The sequence below is a fragment of the Lathyrus oleraceus genome, chromosome 4 (genome assembly GCF_024323335.1).
Source record: "Lathyrus oleraceus cultivar Zhongwan6 chromosome 4, CAAS_Psat_ZW6_1.0, whole genome shotgun sequence".
Lineage (NCBI taxonomy): Eukaryota > Viridiplantae > Streptophyta > Magnoliopsida > Fabales > Fabaceae > Lathyrus > Lathyrus oleraceus.
The window spans coordinates 83,605,622-83,626,866 of NC_066582.1; positions in this window are offsets into that span (position 1 = coordinate 83,605,622).

Here is a 21,245-nt window from a genome sequence, read left to right on the forward strand (position 1 = left end):
TTAGCCGAACTACGGCTTGCTCTGATTCTCATTCCAGATGAGATACGTAGGCATAAGACGCGATGTCTTAGCGAGCACACATCCCCCCAACTCATAGGTCAGCCGAGCTACGAAGACTCTGATTCTCATATTCAGATGAGATACGTATGCAGTGGATGCGACATCCGCGCGAGTCATTTCTCTTAACATTTTTAGTAAATAAACACGTTAGGTAAACCCACACCCTTTAGACAAAAACTACAAAAGTGGATCCCGTAGAGTACTACGGATGCGTAGGGGTGCTAATACCTTCCCTTCGCATAACCGACTCCCGAACCCAAGATTTGGTTGCGAGACCCCGTCTTGTCCTTTCCTTTTTCAGGTTTACTTCGAGCGTTTCCTTTCCCTCCTTTGGGATGAATAACGCACGGTGGCGACTCTTCTGTCATTCTCTTTCGCCGGTTGTTTTTTTCGCACACTGTATTTTTCAGGTTGCGACAGCTGGCGACTCTGCTGGGGACATTAAGAAGTTGACCTCTTGCTGGTCCATCTTCCCTAAGCGAGTCCCTCCTAGCTTTTGTAGTTTGTTTGTTTATTGGGTGTTCATGCTTTTGTACAGTTATTTATTTACCTGCTTTACCTTATTACATTGTGTACATATCATTGTTGTATCTGTTTCTGTTGGTTGGCTGCTTGGTGATCTTTGTGAGATGAGTTCTATACCCGAACTCCAGTGCACTTAAGATAGGAGAATGGCATAGTCCTGTCAACTTGTGTGGAGTATTCCTTAGCGAGTTGACTTGCAAGCCCATTCACTTGGTGGAGGTCATGTTGAGATCAATAATGTCACATAAGTAAGTTGTGGTTAGACATTACTTGTTCCAATATAGACCTAAGAAGCCAAGGACCTTAGTTTACCTAACCCATCTTGGCCTATTCGTAGGACGTAGTGCGAAAGTCGTTCAAATGTAAGATTTGATACGATTGTTACGCGATACTACACTCATAAGAGTCTCTCTTGAGAATATTGTTGGAATACGAGTAGTCGTTCCTCTAATAATATCCGAAAGATGGGATTATGACTATGGGAACCTTTTTGTAGAACATGTTTGGCAGGTTTAAACCTTAGTACACTCCTTTTGGGTGGTTCTTAACCTAAACTCCATGCTCGTGACTTGCGACAAACCCTTGATTCATGGTTGATCCGATCAGGTATCCTTAATATCAATGAAACTCGGGTGTTGATAAGGTGTAAACCATAATCCGCCAAAATGGGTGGTTGATATTAAGGATAACATGATCCATCCCATGACCTTTGTTTGGTGTGCTCTTAATTTCTCTCCAGACAGTGCAACCTGACAGATGTTCAAGCAGATACAGCAATCCTGATTGACATACCACTGCATTGCATTCACATCATCACATCATTTGCATTCATATCATTTAACACATGTTTATCCTTTTCAAGGGGGTTTAAATCTTCTTCTTGATTCTAGTCGGGGTTTTCTTCTTACGCTGTTTATCAAATGTGAGACTGGAATCAAGGAGGTAGAATACCTTTTGGAATTGATAAACATGTCATTGCATTTGCATATTCATTAGCATGTCTTGCATAACAGGTACTGCCGCAGGCTGTGACCATTCCAGCTGCAGCGCCACTACAACAACAACAATCACAACGTCAACCAGCTCAGTATCAACAGCAGCAACAACCGGGTAACAGACCCGCTTATCAACAGAGGCAAAGGATGATGGACCGGCGTTTCGACACCCTTCCTATGTCGTACGCTCAGTTACTTTCTAGTCTTCAACAACTACAGCTTGTGCAACTGCGCACTCTGGCTCCTCCTGTTGGTAGACTTCCGGTGGGTTACGACGCCAACGCTAGGTGTAGCTTCCACTCTGGGGCACCTGGCCACAATATTGAGAACTACAAAGCTTTTAAGCACGTAGTTCAAGACCTCATAGATTCAAAGGCCATCGACCTTGCACCAGCTCCGAATGTCGTTAACAATCCCATGCCCCAGCATGGTGGTGCAAATGTTAATTTGGTAGAAGGAGAAGCCAAGTCCATTAAGGATGTGTTGAAGTTGAAGACTCCATTGTTGGATATCAAAGGATGCTTGCTGAAGGCCGATGTCTTCCCCGGTTGTGGGAAGGGTTGTTTGGATTGTGCTACTCAGGGCGGAGGTTGTTTGAAGCTACAGCAGGGTATCCAGGCCTTGCTCGACAAAGGTATCCTCCGGGTTGAAGATTTGTCTGTCCAAGAGTCTGTGAAAGAGGTTAAAGCGGGTGCCTCTATCTCATCCTTTAAGCAGGCACGAGCCGTGGTGGATTCAGGTATTGCTCCCGGTTGGGGGCGTCTGTTGGAATTACCAGTGAAAGAAGATAAGTTCGGGATTGGGTATCAGCCAGCTCTAACTTCTACAACTTCAACACTTCAGACTCATCAGGGGCCGATCACTTTCTCCAGTGCTGGCATCATTCAGTATGGTCAAGTCTCTGCAGTCAACGAAGAAGAGGGGGATAGTGATTGTGACATTGACAATTGGGTGCGTCCGAAGATCCCGGGTGAAGTCATCAACAATTGGTCTTCTGAGAAGATTATCCAAGTCACTCTTCTTGAAGAGTAATTTTCTTTGTTTATTCATGCATATCCAAGTCTTACGTTCCGCCCAGGGCGTAATGACTCATTGTAGGGCCCACCTATGTGACACTTGCATTTTTTATCATAAATAAAGGACGTCTTTTTGCATTCAAATATTTCGTTCCCTGTCTTTCTATTTTTGCAGTTTTTCAAAATAAAAAAAATGGCAATGTTTTGTTTAGTTTTCACTTCTTGTTCACACTCATAAGCACATACCATCACTCATGCAGATGCACAACACCGGACCCTATTGATAACGGTTCTGCTATGGCTCGTTTCGACTTTGAAAATCCAATCTTTCAAGCTGAAGAAGAGGGTGATGAAGACTGTGAACTCCCTAAAGAACTTACCAGGTTATTAAAACAGGAAGAAAGGGTCATTCAACCGCATCAAGAGTCTGTTGAAGTGATTAATCTCGGCACCGAGGACGCCAAGAGAGAAATCAAGATAGGGGCTGCTTTGGAAGATGATGTGAAGAAAGGGCTGATTGAATTGCTGCAAGAATACGTTGACATCTTCGCCTGGTCTTATCAGAACATGCTCGGGCTGGACACAGACATCGTGGTGCACCGCTTGCCTCTCAAAGAAGGTTGTCCTCCGGTCAAGCAGAAGCTCAGAAGAACAAGACCAGAGATGGCTGTCAAGATAAAGGAAGAAGTGCAAAAGCAGTTGGATGCAGGGTTTCTAGCAGTCACCAATTATCCGCCATGGGTTGCAAACATCGTCCCAGTACCTAAGAAGGACGGAAAGGTACGGATGTGTGTCGACTACCGGGATCTGAACAGAGCTAGCCCTAAAGATGATTTCCCATTACCTCACATCGACGTTTTGGTGGATAATACAGCTCAGTTCTCAGTATTCTCCTTCATGGATGGCTTTTCTGGCTATAACCAAATCAAGATGGCACCAGAAGACATGGAAAAGACAACTTTCATAACCCCATGGGGCACCTTCTGCTACAAGGTGATGCCGTTTGGTCTGAAAAATGCCGGAGCAACATATCAGCGAGCAATGGTGACTCTGTTCCATGATATGATTCATCATGAAATCGAGGTTTATGTGGACGATATGATTGCCAAATCTCAGACAGAAGAAGAACATTTGTTGAATTTGCAGAAACTGTTTGAGCGTTTGAGGAAATTCAAACTGAGACTTAATCCGAATAAGTGCACTTTCGGGGTGAGATCGGGAAAATTGATGGGTTTTATTGTTAGCGGAAAAGGGATTGAGGTGGATCCTGACAAAGTAAAAGCAATACAGGAAATGTCTGAGCCAAGAACAGAGAAGCAAGTCTGTAGTTTCTTAGGGAGGTTGAACTACATTGCAAGGTTCATCTCTCACCTAACAACCACGTGTGAGCCAATTTTCAAATTGCTGAGGAAGGATCAGGCTATCAGGTGGAATGAAGATTGTCAAAGGGCTTTCGAGAAGATAAAAGAGTATTTGCAGAATCCTCCAATCCTTATACCTCCAGTTCCTGGGAGACCTCTGATAATGTACCTATCAGTGACTGAGAACTCGATGGGGTGTGTATTGGGACAGCATGACGAGTCTGGTCGAAAAGAGCATGCCATATACTACCTTAGCAAAAAGTTTACCGACTGTGAAGTCAAATATTCGCAGCTTGAGAAAACTTGTTGTGCTTTGGCCTGGGCTGCTCGCCGACTGAGGCAGTATATGTTGAACCATACTACCTTGTTGATTTCTAAGATGGATCCAGTGAAATACATATTCGAGAAGCCAGCTCTCACCGGAAGGGTCGCTCGTTGGCAAATGATTTTAACAGAGTATGATATTCAGTACACGTCACAGAAGGCCATCAAAGGTAGTATTCTGTCAGACTACCTTGCCGAGCAACCGATTGATGATTATGAGCCAATGAAGTTTGAATTCCCTGATGAAGACATCATGTTCCTCAAGATGAAAGACTGTGAAGAGCCAGTTGTTGAGGAGGGACCTGATCCAAACGAAAAGTGGACTTTGTTGTTTGATGGGGCTGTCAATGCTAGAGGTAGTGGAATTGGCGCTGTCATTACTACTCCGAAGGGTGCCCACATGCCTTTCACCGCTCGTTTGACTTTTGAGTGCACAAATAATGAAGCTGAGTACGAGGCCTGTATCTTGGGTATTGAGCAAGCCATTGATTTGAGAATCAAGACTTTGGACATCTTCGGAGATTCAGCTCTGGTGATCAATCAAGTGAATGGTGATTGGAATACTCTCCAGCCCACTCTGGTCCCCTACAGAGATTACACGAGAAGACTTTTGACTTTCTTCACAATGGTAAAATTGTATCATATACCTCGTGATGAGAACCAGATGGCAGACGCACTTGCTACTCTATCCTCCATGATCAAGGTAATTCGTTGGAACCATGCTCCCAGGATCGATGTGATGCGCCTTGACAGGGCCGCGTATGTGTTTGCTGCTGAACTGGTAGTCGATGACAAGCCCTGGTATCACGATATCAAGTGCTTTCTGAAGAATCAAGAGTACCCTGCAGGGGCATCCAACAATGACAGAAAGACTTTGAGAAGATTGGCAGGCAGTTTCTTCTTGAACAAAGACGATGTGCTGTATAAGAGGAACTTCGACATGGTTTTGCTCAGATGCGTGGACAGACACGAGGCGGACATGTTAATGCAGGAAGTTCATGAAGGTTCCTTCGGTACTCATGCCGGCGGACATGCAATGGCTAAGAAATTGTTGAGAGCGGGTTACTATTGGATGACCATGGAATCAGATTGTTTCAAGTATGCTCGGAAGTGTCATAAATGCCAGATTTATGCTGATAAGGTGCATGTACCGCCGAATCCTCTGAATGTGATGTCTTCGCCGTGGCCGTTTGCCATGTGGGGCATTGACATGATTGGAAAGATTGAGCCGACTGCTTCCAATGGGCATCGCTTCATCCTTGTTGCCATCGACTATTTCACCAAGTGGGTCGAGGCAGCGTCGTTCGCGAATGTCACCCGACATGTGGTTGCCCGTTTCATCAAGAAAGAAATCATTTGTCGCTATGGGATTCCCGAAAGAATCATTACCGATAATGGTTCTAATCTCAACAACAAAATGATGAAGGAGTTGTGTCAGAACTTCAACATTCAGCATCACAATTCTTCCCCTTACCGCCCTAAGATGAACGGCGCTGTTGAGGCGGCAAATAAGAACATAAAGAAGATTGTGCAGAAGATGGTCGTCACGTACAGAGATTGGCATGAGATGCTACCTTTCGCCTTGCATGGGTACCGTACTTCAGTACGTACATCGACCGGGGCAACCCCCTACTCCCTTGTGTATGGTATGGAAGCAGTCCTACCTGTTGAAGTGGAGATCCCTTCTCTAAGAGTCTTGTTGGATATCAAGCTAGACGAAGCTGAATGGATTCGGACAAGGTTCAATGAGTTGAGTCTTATCGAAGAGAAGCGAATGGCAGCCATTTGTCATGGGCAGTTGTATCAGAGTCGGATGAAGAGAGCCTTTGATCAGAAAGTGCGTCCTCGTTGTTTCCAAGTCGGAGATTTAGTGTTGAAAAGGATCCTTCCTCCTCAGACAGATCACAGGGGCAAGTGGACCCCTAACTATGATGGACCGTATATTGTCACCAAGGTTTTTGATGGTGGGGCTTTAATACTTGCAACTATGGATGGTGAAAACTTCACTTCCCCTGTGAACTCAGACGCAGTTAAAAAATACTTCGCATAAAATAGACCCGCTGGACAGTAAAAAGAATAGTCCAGGCAAAAAATGGGCATCCCGGCGAACCAAGAAAATGAAAAGGTTCGGGCAAAAATTAGGGATTAAAAATGAAAAGATCGTACACCCGGTAAGTTGAAAACCTGAAAAGGCAACTTAGGCAAAAATGGGTATCCCGGTGGATTGAAAACCCGAAAAGGGCGATCCAGGCAAAAGTTAGGGATTAAGCGAATGACTGCGTTCTGAGTAGTTCTAAATCTCATCTCGTGCCAATGACTAGAAATTTTTGAAGGATAGGAAACAGTCCAATCACTCTTTCAGAAGGCTGATTATCTGGAGGATCTTGAAGACGAGCAAGTCATAGCAGAATTGGAACCCAATAGAAATCCATTTCACATTGCCATTAGATTAATTTCTGTTTTTATCTATTGTGCGATTACCTCTTTCCAGGGATTGCTTCTTAATGTAAATGCCTATTCAGAGGCCATTCAATCAATAAAATCATGTTATTCAGTATATCTCTGTTTTCATTTTCATTTTACTGTTTTGTTTGCAAAAATGACGTCCGAATTTTTGATAAACATTGCATCATGACACATAAGGGCTTTACAGGTACATGCTTAATAAACATTTAAAATTGCTATAAATTTTAAGTGCTTTGGATCGTCTATTCAGAACAGATACCCTCGGGGCATTCCATTAAAATCCCCTGCGGACGATCGTGAATATCTTCCCCAGTGAAGTCGCCAACAGACGAATCTGGTGTCTTATCCCTGCAGAGCTGATCAGAGTGTTGGATTCTTCAATCCCCAGCAGTTTCTCACCACCGTACTTCCCCAAGCGGTTGTTTCAAGACATACACTCCCCAGTAGAGTTGACAGTGTCAGACTATATATCCCCAGCGGAGTTGACAGTGCCAGACTGTATCTTCCCAGCAGAAGTGGCTGCTCCTTAGAGTTCGATGCCAGATCAATAATCCCAATGCCAGATCCATGGTTTCTTTCCTTGAAACAGAACCTCGGTACCGTATCAGTGTTTGCTCCCCCTGCTGAGTCATCTCTCGCAAATCGTGGTTGCCAGAATCATTGTAGCTTTCCTCGGCAGCAGGCTTCCAATGCCATTCTTTCCCCAGTCAGAGTCTCGGTATGGCCAGAACACCGTGTGGCGGGTCATTTCCCCACATAATTCTTTGTGTTGTGCATCTCCAGCAGCCTTGCCAGGGCCCAGAGGATGGTGATCATTTCTCCAGCAGATCCCTTGCCTCAGTTTGGCATTCTACCCAGCATTTCGCATCCCTGCATGTAGAATCATATTGCATTGCATCCTTCCAAATCGCGTAGCATTTCCATTTTCATGGAGCATTACGCCATTGAAAAATTCAAACATACGCATGTAAGCATAAAACATTCTCGGTATCCCAAGTGATAAGCTAGAAGTTGTTTCCAGTACTCAGACTGAAGATTGTTCATGACTTACCTTTGTTATCCCCAGCAAGTGTCATTGGCCCATGCGCCGCCTCTATTATCATTCCCTATTTCTGCCAATGCTGACAGGCATGAAGTTTTCCGGTATCCAGACCGAAGTGGCATTCAGGCCAGTTTTCCGGTATCCAGACCGAAGTGGCATTCAGGCCAGTGTTCCGATGTTCAGATCGAAGAAGTTTCCGACGTTCAGGTCGATGCAACTTGTGGCATACAGGCCAGTTTTCCTGTATCCAGACCGAAGTGGCATTCAGGCCAGTGTTCCGATGTTCAGATCGAAGAAGTTTCCGACGTTCAGGTCGATGCAACTTGTGGCATTCAGGCCAGTTTTCCCGGTATCCAGACCGAAGTGGCATTCAGGCCAGTGTTCCGATGTTCAGATCGAAGAAGTTTCCGACGTTCAGGTCGATGCAACTTGTGGCATTCAGGCCAGTTTTCCCGGTATCCAGACCGAAGTGGCATTCAGACCAGTTTTCCGGTATCCAGACCGAAGTGGCATTTAGGCCAGTTTTCCGGTATCCAGACCGAAGTGGCATTCAGGCCAGTGTTCCGATGTTCAGATCGAAGAAGTTTCCGACGTTCAGGTCGATGCAACTTGTGGCATTCAGGCCAGTTTTCCGGTATTTATATCGAAGTGGCATTCAGGCCAATTTTCCGATATTCAGATCGAAGTGGCATTCAGGCCAATTTTCCGATGTTCAGATCGAAGAAGGTTCCGACGTTCAGGTCGATGCGACTTGTGGCATTCAGGCCCATTTTCCGATGTTCAGATCGAAATCCTTTCCAGTATTCAGACTGATGAGCGGCATTTAAGCCATGGTTATTTCTGTGTTACCATTTATTTTGGTATCCAGTTTAACATTCTTTTTCGATATTCAAACTGACTCTCACCGTACCAGACGAATTCTTCTTTCAAGACCACCTCTTTGCTGATTCTGACAGACATTGTTACTTCACTTCACTTCAGTGCAAATTTTTGGGCTTTTATTGTATTCAATCCCTTGATACCTCGAAAGTACGAAAGCAACTGCCATCTTCTTTCCGGGTCTCCAGTTGATTGAATAGGGGCAGCTGTAATACCCCAAAATTTACCCTTCATTTTTCCTGAAAAAAAAAAACGAAAAAAATAAACAAAACAAAAAAACAAAAAAAAAATTAATTAATTAATTAATTAATTAAATAAATAAATAAAATATAACAAATTATTTTGGACTTGGGTCTCCCTCATTTGAGCCCATTACCCACGAAAATCAGTCTATAAATACTGAAGTTTCAGTAGAGGAAAACACACTGGGAGTTACACTTGGAGTTACACTGGGAGATTCACTGGAGAAAGAAGGAAGAGAAGCAAAACACTCTGAGGTTTCCTTGGAACAAAACCCTGAGGAAAAAGATAGTGAGAGAAAAGCCAACAGAGTTCAGAGCAGCCTCCAAACCCTGAAGGGAACTCAACTTGTAAACCTCACGGGTGCAACTCAATTTCAATCAAGCTCTCCAATCAGGTTTGCCCTATATCCATCATCTTTATGCCTTTTATTTGAATGCTCTAAATGTATGAGGTATTATGGGTGAATTTGATACCTTTTTATGAGCTTTTAGTGAATTGAAAGGGCATGATTTATGTGATTACATTTTGATTTGAGGGCAACTCTTGGTTACCCTATTTTGCTTCACTAACCCTTTTGTTGAGTTTTTGCAAAGGCACCTAACTTTTGCAGGGATAACTTGCGTGGTTTCCCACTTTATTTGTGGGATATCCCCTGGAGGTTTCATTCCGATTACCTGTACTGACTCACTTTCTTTGATGGTGTTTAGCTTGGAAGGATCCCTGGGTTTCCCATTCCTTTAATTGCTGTAACTTCGGATCTTTATCCGTGTGGTAATTTTTTCCCTTTCTCATACTTTATCGCTTTCTTAGCTGGAAGACCTCGATAGGAGGCAATGTTTGAGCCCCTTGGTGGCATTTTACTTTGAGATACATGTTTTGTGTTTTGTATTCATATCCCCACATGTAGCGCGGTTCCTTCGTCAAGGACTGCCTATTTGCCCTCGAGCATCCCAAACCCTAAAACCCAAAGCAACACGTTTACTCCTTCTACTACAGGCGAGTAAGTCTCCAAAGGTCGAGCATCCGGTAGATTGCGTAGTAACGTTGTTCGCCCAAAACCCAATCCATAACCCCGTAGTTAGCCGAACTACGGCTTGCTCTGATTCTCATTCCAGATGAGATACGTAGGCATAAGACGCGATGTCTTAGCGAGCACACATCCCCCCAACTCATAGGTCAGCCGAGCTACGAAGACTCTGATTCTCATATTCAGATGAGATACGTATGCAGTGGATGCGACATCCGCGCGAGTCATTTCTCTTAACCTTTTTAGTAAATAAACACGTTAGGTAAACCCACACCCTTTAGACAAAAACTACAAAAGTGGATCCCGTAGAGTACTACGGATGCGTAGGGGTGCTAATACCTTCCCTTCGCATAACCGACTCCCGAACCCAAGATTTGGTTGCGAGACCCCGTCTTGTCCTTTCCTTTTTCAGGTTTACTTCGAGCGTTTCCTTTCCCTCCTTTGGGATGAATAACGCACGGTGGCGACTCTTCTGTCATTCTCTTTCGCCGGTTGTTTTTTTCGCACACTGTATTTTTCAGGTTGCGACACCTAGCTCATGTAAGCTCCTTATAATAATCATGTGATCCTCATCCTAAGGAAATACTTCATCTCTTGCACAAAGGATCTTCTTGAAGCTCTTGACCTGGTGATTGCTTAAGCTACAACAAAAGATGTTAGTGACATATTTTTGTGCTTTTGGTTAGTAAATAAAACAAGAAAAGCCATGATATACAATTCAAGCATGCTAGGTGATCTCAAACCATTCACAAGAGATCCCTACCCAAAGGGAAAGGGAGCCAAGATGCTCAATGATCCTTGAGGCTATGCAATGCAATGTTATGATGCCATGAGGGATCTTAGGGACAAAATTGGGGTCTTACATCACCGACAAGAAGTATCTTCGAAAACTGTCATCCAAATTTTTCTTAAGTGGAGGGGTATTATACAAGAGAAATTATGATTCTGTTTTGCTTAGATGTGTGAACAAGCAAGAAGAAAACCAGATTATAATGGAAATTCATGAAGGATCCTTTGGGACACATGCCAGTGGGAGCACTATGGTGAAGAAAATCTTAAGGGCCGGATATTACTGGATGACTATGGAGATTGACTGTCATCGCCACGTCCAAACCTGCCACAAGTTCCAGATCTATGCTGATAAGATCCATGTGTCGCCAACGCCTCTCAACGTCCTAACATCACCTTGGCCTTTCGCCATGTGGGGCATTGACGTGATCGGACGCATAGAGCCAACTGCCTCGAACGGACACCGCTTCATCCTTGTAGCCATTGACTATTTCACAAAGTGGGTAGAAGCAGCCTCCTACGCCAACGTTACCAGACAAGTGGTGGCCTGATTCCTCAAGAAAGAAATCATTTGCTGTTATGGGGTCCCCAACAAGATCATTACTGATAATGAATCTAACCTCAATAATAAAATGATGAAAGAGCTATGCCAAAATTTTAAGATCGACCACCACAACTCATCGCCTTATAGGCCTAAGATGAATGGCGATGTTGAGGTAGCTAACAAAAATATCAAGAAGATCGTGCAAAAGATGGTGGAAACCTACAAAGATTGGCACGAAATGCTCCCATTCGTATTACACGGCTATCGTACTTCCGTACGCACTTCCACTAGGGCAACTCTCTTCTCCCTTGTGTACGGCATGGATGCGGTCTTACCGGTCGAAGTAGAGATTCCTTCCTTAAGGATTTTAACAGATGTTAAGCTTGATGAGTCTGAGTGGGTACAAGCTCGATTTGACCAACTATACCTCATTGATGAGAAGCGCTTAGCAGCCATCTGCCATGGCCAACTTTATCAAAAGCGCATCAAGAGAGCACATGACAAAAAGGTTTTCCCCCGCAGCCTAAAGGCCGGAGACCTCGTATTGAAGAAGATTCTTCCAATCCATACTGACCCAAGGGGAAAATGGACGCCAAACTACGAAGGTCCGTATGTTGTAAGAAAGGTCTTCTCCAGAGGAGCCTTGATCTTTGCAACTATGGATGGTGAAGATCTTCCATCCCCGGTGAATGCGGATGCAGTCAAAAAATACTATGCTTAAAAAATAAAATATATAGCCCGATATGTTGAAAACCCGAAAGGGCAACTTATGCAAAAATGGGTATCCCGGTAGACTGAAAACCCGAAAGGGCGGTCTAGGAAAAAATTAGGGATTTAATAAGAGCAAGAGGCTGCATCCCGTAAGGAATCCTTCTTCATTCCTTGGCAGGTCAATTATGTGGGTCCCAAGCAAGCCAATCCTATCACCCTCCTTCAAAAAAGCAAGATCAAAGGACGACCAAAGGCATGAAGACTATAGCAGAGTTAGAATTTGGTGGAAACTCGAAATGTTTCATTGCCATTACAATTATCATTTTCCTTTCGCAATCACCTCTTTTAGGAATTGCTTTCCTTTGTACAAAATTCCCTACTTGTGGAATCACTTGTCAATAAAAATCAAGTTCCCTCACATATGTTCCATATTTTTACTTTTCCTGCTTTGTCTGCGAAATATGACCTTTCTCTAAATAAAATTACATGGGAAATTTTCGATTAAAAGACCTTTTTTCAAAAAAAAAAACTATAAGGAAGACAATATCGAATTATATTCTTTTTAGAATTTTGCTAAAGGTAGTCAAAACACATTTCCAACTCAAGGGTGCCACATAGTTCTTTGGACTAAGCCGGTCATTTCTCCCCCCAATGGGAATTCTCAAACATTACATTCAGCGCCTGCTTGGACGTCGAACTTCAATTTCTCAAGTATCGGAAAGTCAGTACGATTTACCCAATCACCCTTTTTAAGCCCAATCACCATTGGCATTCCCTAAACACACTCCTCCGCAAAGCCCAAACATGCTTGGCATAACTTGCAGACCATGCATTTCATATATTCCCCATGAAAGCTCAAACATGCATTGGCATACATAACATCACATCATGAGTATCTCCTTAACTTACTCAAATTAACTCGTCAGAGTTCGGAATTTCCCAACCGTTGTTAGGAATTTTCCCCAATAAAATTTTCCATCAGCCCTCTGATGACGACATTTTACAACAGTTTCTATCCGTCAACCCTTTGACGAAGACAAATTACCTTTCCGTCAACCATTTGACGAAGACAAATTACCTTCCCGTCAACCCTTTGACAATGACAAGCTCTTTTCCGTCAATCCTTTGACGAAGACAAATTACCTTTCCATCAACCCTTTGATGATGACACCCTTTTCCATCAATCCTTTGATGATGATCCCTCATTGGAAACAAAAATTCCTATAAAAATCCAAATACCCAGTTGCAGTCCCACATGCATTGCATGCATCACTTCATGCATGATTTTTTCCTCCGAAACGAAAAGTTCCACTAAAGCCCAATCATATTTGGCACAATCTATAGACCATGCATTTGCATACCCTAGCAGCCCGAGCATACTTCGGTATTCTGCGTACACCATAACATACATTTCATATCATACACATCATGACATAACCATCATACATCTGACCCATGTCCTCCCCACATAATACCATAAACTATCCTCAACAGATGATTTCATATCAAATTTATTTTCCACCACATGAACAATCTTCACAAATACCCATCACTTCATATCACATTCATTTCATTCCTAGCGGGTTGAATTTCTGGATATTTTTATTTATTTAATCCTCTCTTAACTTGGATGTGTGGAAGTCGTTGCTATCTAAACATTCAGGTTCGAGAAGATTAAATAGGGGCAGCTGTCATACCCCAAAATTCACCCTACTCTGATACAACTTTCATCTGATCCATGGCCCTACTGCACATGCATGCTTTCATTATCTTCTCATCATAATTATACTACTTTCATAACCAAATACATACTGCATGGGATCAAGGCATGATTTAAAAAAAAAAAAAAGGGGGGGAAACCGGATTTGCCTTGCACGGACTCCAAAAAAGAGCTTTTTTTTTGCACAAAGGGTATTTGGTTCCCCCAACTTTCCCACTAACTTTCCCTATAAATAGATGCACCATTCCCCTTCATTTTTCATGTTTTCTAGCCCCCAAAAATTATGAAAAAATATCATTCAACCCCTCTTCTCCAGTCCTAAATCAAAAACCAAAAAAACCTTTCCCTCCCAAAAGTCACCACCACCAACTTTTTTTTCATTTCACATTTTTTTCCTCAAAATTTCTCACTCTCTAACACTCATAACCCAACCCATTTACTAAGCTTTCACCATAAATATTTTCATCCCAAACCCCTCGATTCACATTCAAGCTCAACACCATTTCTACCTAGCCTTTTTTCACATTTTTATGGGTAATGATTTTAACTTAAACTCTTTAACTTTTTGTTTCTTTTTTTGATTAAAAATGGTTGCTTGTTCTTGGTTGGTCTTTTGAGATGGTTTAGATTCAAGCTTGCAAAAAAAATGATTGACTTTGGTTTACTCACCTTTTTTAAAGATTTTTTTACTCTTACTATCTTTTTTCACCTTTTTGTGGTTGCTTTGTGTGTGTTATTTTCTTCTTTTATTATGAATTTATTGTTGTATTTGTTTGGTTGATGAGGTCTATTAGATCATGACCATGGTTGTTTAGAGTTGATTAAATCTTCAATGTTTCAAACCTATCTATGGTTGATCAATAGATCATTCATGATACTTTGAGGCATTGATAGATTGCCTCTATTTTAACCATATTTGGGTCATTTGATGCATAGATGAAACCATGTCTTTACATTAACTTGTTAATCCATTTGCCTATTGTTACTAACTACTAATTACTAACTCCTAACATTTATATTATTGCACTTTATTTTATTTTATTTTGCAATTTATTTTATTGTTCACTTTATTCCAAGTATTTTATGTTTATGTTTATTATTATCTAACTATATCATTTACATTATGTTAATTTATTTACTACCTTATTATCTTATTAGATAAAAGAGGAACAAAAACAAAAGAAAGAGAACAAATCACCTTTTTTAATAGATGGACTTAAGGTTGCATAATTTTCTTTGTTACAAATCTATTGTTAGTTGGTTTTATAATCATCTTTAATATTTTGCATCAATGATAAGCTATCCCTTAATATGTCATATTTTAAGTCTTCTTGGCCTAAGAAAATAGTCTTAAATAATATTCATTTTTGTACATATTACTAACCATTAATTATACTTCATTAATTTTGTTTGTCATTAACCTTTGTTATTGTGATTTTGGTATTATTGACTTATATTTGTTTTATATCATTTATATTCACTAACCATTATTATTGTGATATTGTTTCTTTTTCTTGTAATTTACTTTTATGTCATTACCTTGTAATTTACATTAAAGTACTCATCATCATCATCATTGTACAAATTCATCATGCATATTTATTTACTTGTTATTTATTTTATTATCATCAAACATTAAAAACAACAAAAACATGATAAAATGATAAGACAAAAATATTCATTTCACTCTTAATCAACTTGGACTTAGAGGATTTCATTTTAGGACCCTTGCTTGGAGGTCTTTCCCTTATCTTTGTGATACTTTGTAAATGTTGGATTTTATTTGTAACTTACATTCATGTTGTAAGAATTGCATCATGGCACCACCTTAGGGGGACATGTTTGTAAGACCATTATCCTTTGTTTAGCTTAGGTCACTTTTGCACATAAAAGGCTTTCTCTTGGGCTACCTTACAAATAGACTTTTTAATTTCTTGTTGGTTACTTTGCATTCATGTTGCATAAGCCAAATTTCATAATCAAAATAAAATAAACCCTTGATTCAACTTCAAGTGGCATTTTCTTAGCCAAAATCAAAAATACTTAATAATTACGATTATTATTGTGCGCCATGAGCCTTAAGTGGTGGAGAATGAGTGAGAATGGAGCATTCCTACCCTTACTCTGATTATTTTGGACGTAAGACGCTTGACTTGTTGTCTAGAATAATCACCTCCGTCCATAGACTTTAGTACAATATAATCACAAACATTCTTTCATAAAACCCTTATTCAAGGTAAAAACAATATAACTCATCAAACTCTTTTTTGTGCCTTAGGGCATCATCCCAAAAACCCTTTTTTCAAAGGTAAAATCAACCAACACACAAATATTTTCTACTCCGAACTACGGAGCTCTAATTCCTCATCCCCGAATGAGTGATACATAGGCACAAGGGCCACAATCCTTGGCGAGCGCTATAATAACAAAAACACCCCCCTTCTTTTCACACATTCTTTTGAAAATAAAACAATAATAGATAAGTCCCATGTATGTAAAACAACCCAAATGGTTCCCGTGGAGTACCATGGACTTAAGGGGTGTTAACACCTTCCCCTTACGTAACCGACTTCCGAACCCAAATCTCGGTTGTGAGACCGATTCCTTATTCTCTTTTAAGCGTTTCCCGTGCGCGTCTCTTTTCCGAGGGTTTTATCGACTATTTCCCCTCTCCTCTCCGATAGAGGTGAACTAAATAAAATTCGGTGGCGACTCTTCTGACTTTGCCTCTCTTTGGCATCTCTTTAGTCCCGATTTCGTTATCGTGAAATCCCAGTAGCGACAATTGGGACTTGTTGTCGGGCGTACGATGACGAAGCTAGTTGGCGTGGATCAATCAATTAACGCGGCTCAAACACAAATTGTTGCGTTGTTATCGACCTAAACTATGCCATATATTGTTGAGTTGGTCTTGCACCATGGATGACTGGTTCGTTTAAGATTTGTTATTGTCGATTCCTCCATTGACGATACATCTCTTTTGTAAAGTATCTCCAGTCGGAATAATCCCATTGGGCATCAACTCTTTTTTGATGCCAAACTCCCAAACATGTCGGAGGTTCTGGAATCTGTTGTTGCATGCCGAACTACAGTTTTACCCAGTCACTCTGGTGCATTTGCACAGTAGTGAACTGGATAATTTGTGTCTTTGTTGTCCAAACTGCAACATCGTCATGGTTAACCTGATGATCAAAACCCATATATGGCCTCCATATAAATTGTACAACAATATGACACGATAAAATGATAAATAATTTGATAAGTGTTTTTAAATTTATAATAGAGTTGTGTGGGAGTATTACATCGTCTGGTCCAATGTGGTCCAATAGATTGCGATAGATTATTATAGCGTGTTTCAGACACCTATTGTAGTTCATCCCCCTTACTGACCACCTAGATCAAAAAAATTTGAAAAATATTATTTACAGTTAATTGTAATATAAAGTATAATTAATTAAATGGTAAAGTGTTAAACTTTCTTTGTTGCAAACGGGAACATGAATGGGTTCTTGTTTACTGGGCTGAGTGACGGCATTCTTGACATACCCCATGTTTGTAGCAAATACGCACATGAATAAAAAGTACAATTATTTTTTTGGCATTTTTACACATTTCACTATATAGATGGACTAACACAGCTGAACCCCGGCTATATGTGCTTACCTTATTAATGTAGCGTAACAACGGTAAATACATAATATTTACTGTATTACCTGTATTTTTTCTGAAAATAAAAAATTACCAAATAAAATCATAATATAACACCGAGCTTTAATTATTTTTTCGTACTCGGTTGATTCTTCGGACAATATTATACTCGCATAATATTATTTAAGATATTTTAAATTTATACCTTGCCCCCTTGCTTGACTGGATGACTCTCCCTTAGTTTGGTCGTCACACAAAGGGGCACCCAATAATTTGTTGCAGATAGAGTTGTCATGGTTAACTCTACCATAGTCAACAGAGACATAATGCTGCAGAGGTTGAGTGTTGTAGAGCTTGAGTGTGGCAGAGAAAGAGTGTAGTAAAGAAAGAGTGTAGATGATTAGTGTTGCAGATGATTAGATATTGTGATTTGAAGCCCTATTTATAGATGAGGGGGTCTTACTAGGTTTGTAACCTATGCAACATGTGATTGGATGCATGCATGGCAAAGTGTAGAGTAGTCATAGCCTTAGGCGCATGCATGTGAATATTCACATGCAAGGTCACATGCGTCAAGAGAAGTGGCGCATGCATGTGAATATCACATGTAATGAAGAGGCACCCATGGTCTTGGCGCCTAGGTTACTTTTTCATGAAGAGGCGCCCATGGTATTGGCGCCTAGGTTGTTTTATGCGCCTAGGGAATGGGCGCCTGTTTGGACTATTAGGGCAGAGATTCTTGTGAGATTCCTTGTGTGCAGGCGCATGCTTTATGTGTGCAGAGATTCTACCAGGCGCATGCATTGTTTGTTCTTATCTCTGGATGCATTCTTTTCTCTGCATGGTCAAGTCTCTACAGATTAATTGCATGATAAATGCATTTAACATTTATTCTATTTAAGTGCATCAGAATAATATATCAATGCATTCAATTTCAGTACCCATACAAATCAAAAAAGAAATACTAAAGTTAGATTTAAAAAAAATTCTTCCTCATAACATTACATGATCAGTGCCCATATCTAAGGTGAAATATTTGAGCATCAATTATTCAGTTTTTGTTTTCGCAACACAGAGGAAACTCGGTTTACAATAAATTGACAATCAAATTTTTCACATCTGAAACAATGAATAGAAAAGAAATTGGAATGCAGTCCTGTGGGCTAAATCATCTAAAAAAATCCGGTTTGGTTTGCAGAAAACCAGGTGAAGTTTTATCAGAAGAAGATTCGAGATGATGATGATGTTCAACATATGTTTGTCAGTCACGAACAATCTGGGTACAATGATATAAAGTTGTCTATATTACCACAACAACAACAAGTGTCTCATTTCATTGATCAGCCACAAGTGTTTTGTGAAACTGATGACGAATAAGCTGAGGTGAATGTTGCAGATAACGAAGAAGAAGAAGCCGAGATCTTGGTTGATTCAATGGTGAATGTTGATGAGGAAGAGGAGCCATTACCATCTAGTCATGTATACTGTCCACCTTAACACATGACAAGGTTGTTCTAATGAACCTTCATTAGATGTATGGTACAATCCTTATATGTAAATGCAAGGATCTTTGCAACAAGGAGACACATTTCGCACAAAAGAAGATCGTGTAAAAGCCATTAAAAAATTTCACATGGAACTATCAGCTGATTTCAGAGTTGATAGAACTAATGCATTGAAGTACAAAATTTATTGTCTGAATGAGCACCGCCTTTTCAAGTTGTCACCTTCGTACCGGAAGAGGAGCGATTCTTGGGAGATTGGATCCATGGGTCCAGTTCACACATGCATGCTGACAAACCCAATGCAAGACCATCAGAAACTAAGCTCTCAGCTAATATGCGATGAAATATTGTATGTCATTGGCGAAAATCCGTCGTTAAAGGTGAGTACAATAATCTCGCATATTATAGCACAATACCAGTACACTCCATCATATAGGAAGGCATGGATAGCTAGGACAAAGATTGTTGACAACGTGTTTGAAAATTGGGAGGAGTCTTACAAATAACTTCCAAAATACCTGTTGGCTCTAAAACAGTATGCTCATAGGACTATTGTCAAGTTGGAAACGTTGCCCGCGTATACACCAGACGGGACGTGTGCTATTGGAAATGGAATATTTCATCGTCTCTTCTGGGCGTATCAACCATGCATCATAGGTTTTTCTTTCTGTAAACCTATTATACAAATTGATGGTACATGATTGTACGGGAAATATAAAGGAACGTTACTGATGGCAGTGACACAAGATGACAACAACAACATTTTTTCATTCGCCTTTGCCCTTGATGAATGGGAGACTGCTGAGGGATGGAGTTTTTTCCTAAGAAATCTTCGATTCCACGTTGCACCTCAGCCTAAATTATGTTTGATCTCCGAAAGACACCCTTCAATCATCAATGCATTTAATAACATTGATAATGGATGGCAAGATCCTCCTTCAACGTGTGTCTTCTGTATTAGACATATTGCTCAGAATTTCATGCGGGAGATCAAAGACAAAACATTGCGGAAGAAGGTTGTCAACGCAGGTTACGCATTATCAAAACCTTCTTTCAAACACTACCGCGAAGAAATAAGATTGTCAAATACAGATGCAGTATGGTGGATTGACAATATTCCATTGGAGAAATGGACCAGGGCATACGACAACGGTCAACGTTTGGGCCATATGACAACAAATATTGTGGAATCAACGAACTATGTCTTCAAAGGAATTTGTAACCTACCTATAACTGCTTTGGTGCAGGCAACATATTTCAGGCTAGAGACACTGTTTGAGACTAGACGTTCTAAATGGAGTTCAGTGTTGCAATTTGGGCAGTTGTTTAGTGATGCTTCAATCAAATTCATTAGACATGAAGTTGCCAAAGCAAACACACATGTGGTCACGGTGTTTGACCGCACTAAAGGTTGTTATAGTGTTGTCGAGTCCATGAATAACAATGAGGGCATGCCGATGGGACAATATAGAGTCGAACTAGATAGAGGTTGGTGCGACTGCGGAAAGTTCCAAGCCTTTCGTGCGCCCTGCTCCCATGTCACTGCGTCATGTTCAAAGGTTAGAAGGGATCCATCCTACTTGCTATCTGATGTTTACAAAGTCACCATCCTATCAAATGTTTATAAAATTAGTTTTTCCGTAGTGGGAAAAGAGGATTACTGGCTAGAATATCAAGGGGACGTCGTCTGGCACAACAAAGTTATGCGAAGGAAGAAAAAGGGTCACCCAAACAGAACCCGCACTCGAAACGAAATGGATACGGAGAACAAAATGGTTAGATTATGTAGTTCATGCCGTCATCTAGGTCACAGTCGTACTAACTGTCCTAGTGTTGGTACGAGCACAACCAGATAAATTCACATGTATCTCTGTTATAATATATGAAAAACTAAATTTATTTCATATTGTAAGTTTGTGGGGAAATATCATTACATAAACAACAACACAAACAATTAAAACAACTATAATACAATAACTAAGAGATTACAACCAACAAAACAATTTTGAACATGTAATGCATCATCCTATGAACGTCTCGGTCAGTCTTAATATTCATCAATTCACACACTTCTCCAATTTGGTTGAACGTGGACACAAGCCATTGAATTCTTCTAATCCTTTTACCATGCCCAATTTCTCCATTTAACCAACTGTTTAACGTCCGATTAAGACGTTCAAACGAATCTATATTCCAAAGTCGAATCTTTATCGGAGACGCAACAGCGGAAAATATTAAATCGGCATTTAGCTTGTGAGTGTATTCAGACATGGTTAAAAATTAAATACTTGAAGGAGAGTGAAGTTAAATGAAAGAAAATATGATTGTAGTGTAAGGTTTGAGTGAAAAATATTACATACAGGATGAGATATTTATACAGAGGAACTGGA